The following is a 3,325-nucleotide window of genomic DNA, read 5'->3' as shown; positions in this document are numbered from 1 at the left end:
GATAGACTACAACCAACAGAAGGTACCAGAATAGAAAATGGGTGAGCTACAGTTGGTCTCATCAGCATCAGTTTTCTAAGCATTTATTATGCATAGGATGTTATGCTTTGGGCTAAAGCTCCACCAGCAGATCTAAGACACCTTGGCACTCAGAGAACATACAGTTTAGTTAGGAAGATGGGAATAACAATAGAGGAAGCCCAGGTAAATGCCAAATAAGACTTGTATGAAAATAAGTGCTTTGGAGCTTAGAGAACAAAGTAATCGGAGACCAGAAGTCAAGAGGCAAGAAAAAAAGGAATCATGGTAAACTGAGGATAGGGCTCAAGAAAGAGAAATGAGAATATGAAACACCTTGTCACTGAAATAAAGAAAGAGCAATTTGAGTTTATGCTAACCAGCTATAAAGACACTCAAATGAACATAATATTCTGTGGTACCTAACGTGCTTGCCCTCAAACGCTGAAACCATTTGGACCCAGAAACTTTCTAGCAGGTGAAATTGCAACCAGGTCCCCAGTAAGTAGATAACAGTTCATTAAAAGCATTGTACATGTTAATAAAAATCTTTTTTCAAAATTTATACTCAAGAGTCCCATTTTAGAAGATGGAGAAAAATGCCTCTGGTACAAGTGATACGATTAATTAGAAACATCTGTGAAAGAATGATTATCTATCTATAAAACTGTGTATTTCTTGTTGAATTATTCAGATGTATTGCATGTATAGATGATAAATTTCATAGTGTCTTATACCTAGCATGGGGTGAGAGCAGTCATGTATTTAGAAAATGTGAAATCATTCTCTTTTGTTTAAAACATGCAGTGGAAAATGACTGCTCATTTGGAAAGTGCTTTATTTATGCAAATATGCATTGTACTTACATAGTAAATAATTCATTTACTTTCCAATGCAATCAAGATTCAATCATCTCCCAAATACCCTACTGTCTTCTTTGAAGTATTAAATGTATCTCATACTTTCCATTCAAAATGTAAATAAAATACCTATAAGAATTTTTAAACCACTGGTTTAAAAAAATATATTAGTACTGCCCTGCTTGCCAATCAATAAATTATGGTAAAGGCATCTAGATAGAGGGGAAAGTAAGCATTTACCACCTAAGATAGAGTCACAGACCCCCAAAGATACGGACAACCTAATCCCCTAAACATGTGAATGTATCACCATAAGCATGGCAAAGGTGACTCCGCAAATGTGATTAAGTTAGGGATCTCAAGCTGGTGAGATGATCCTGTATTATCCACCTGGGTCTGATGTAACCACAGGGTTCTTCTAAGCATCAGGAGGACTGTAGAAAAGATGTGATGAAAGAAACTGTCACAATCGTATAAAGAAGGAGTGGTGAGCCACGGACTGCAGGCAGCCTCTAGAAGCTAGGAAAGGTAAGACTAGTGATTTTTTCTTGAAGTCTCCTGAAGGAACATACCCCTACCAACCCATTTTAGACATCTGATCTCCAGGAATATAAGAGTAGATATGTGTTGTTTCAGGCCATCAAGTTTGTGGCACTTTGTTACAGCACAAATAGAAAACATCAGCACAAATACATCACCTTTTTCAAAAACAAAATCCTATCTTAGTGGGGCATGGTGGCATACACCTGGAATCCTAACTACCTCGAAAGTTGAGGCAGGAGGATCATGAGTCCAGGCCAGCCTGGGCAACAGACTGAGACCTTATCTCAAAACAAAAAGAAAGAAAGAAAAATCCTATTTACCAAGATCATTCTTCTTGCCTTGCATGACATCCATAGGATATGTATGGGAGCTGTACCCATTAATGGAAAGGCAGTGAGATCTACCATCCAACCATCCACAACCATTTACAAGGAAGCTTACTGGGACTAGATGCATAAAATATAAATTAAATATTAATATATGTTTGGATTCACTAAATACCAATGTTCAACAATCTTACAGGGACCAGATAGTATATTTTTTGTTTTGTGGGTCATGCAATCCCTGAAGGTTACTGTTGCCTTACAAAAACAGCCATACTCAATGTTAAAAGGACTGTACTGACAGGCTATGTATACATAAAACATTATTTCTGAAAAAAAAGTGGTATGTCAGATTTAACCCATAGTTTCACCCCTTACAAAGTATTAATATTTGTAGCACGTTGGAGCTCAAAGATGGAGCCCTCTGCTTAAGCAAAGGAAGAACCTTGGGGATTTCATCCACATCAGCATATCAAAAGAGTTTAAAAGACCAGTATGAGAGAATGAATACATGGATTAAAAATGCATTTGTCATCAGGTCTGATAAAAAATTAGAGGGAATCTAAATTTGTTTCAGGACCCTATCTGTCAAAATATATTTCTTCCAGGGTTTCCACTCTCCACACCCCTTCCTACCCTTGAATTGTCTCAGAGTGTCTCAAACAAGAGCACTTTCAGCTTAACCAATTCTTAACTCTTCTTGTTGCTATGAAAAAAAAAAAAAAAACTTTATTTCAGCTCATAGACTGGGCAAAGGGAAGGTTAACACCCTGCCTGTCTTCCTTTGATCACTGTATACACTGTAGTGTCTGCATTTTCTACTCTAGAGTATATGAAATGTTCCAACTTCAATTATCTTTGCAGGAATGAGAGCTTCCCCTTCTCCATTTTATAGTTCACAGATAACAGTGCATCCACTGCAATGGTAGAAAAAATAATTGGGGTGGAAAAACGCTCTGCGATAAATGAGTTCTTGATAAATAACTCTTTTTTTTTTTTTTTCTTTTTACAGGTTTGTCTGTTCAGCCCAACTTCATCTAAATTGCTTTTGATCCTCTGGAGAGTGTTTGTTTCACCACTTTTTCTTGTAATGTTATAAAGTAAGTCAGGACTGAGTTGATAATAATAGTAATTATATAGATAGATAGATATAGATATAGATATAGATATAGATATAGATAGATATGGCTTGAGCTGGTTTGCGGGAGTACAACTATGGGATTTAATCATTTTCCTTGCTGGTAAGCTTTTTTTTTTAAATTATTTTTTTGGTGTGTGGGGGTTACCAGGGATTGAACTCTACCACTGAGCCACATCCCCAGCCCTATTTTATTTTATTTTATTTTATTTTATTTTTTTATTTTTTTTTTCTTTTTTATTGTGGGTTGTTCAAAACATTACAAATTTCTTGACATATCATATTCCACACTTTGATTCAAGTGGGTTATGAACTCCCACCTTCACCCCATACACAGATTGCAGAATCACATCAGTTACACATCCATTGATTTACATATTGCCATACTAGTGTCTGTTGTGCTCCGCTGCCTTTCCCATCCTCCACCCTGTCTCTTATACACA

This window comes from Marmota marmota, unplaced genomic scaffold (assembly GCF_001458135.2).
Source record: "Marmota marmota marmota unplaced genomic scaffold, marMar, whole genome shotgun sequence".
NCBI lineage: Eukaryota > Metazoa > Chordata > Mammalia > Rodentia > Sciuridae > Marmota > Marmota marmota.
The sequence above is the reverse complement of the archived record's forward strand: the minus strand, read 5'-3'. Positions refer to the sequence as shown.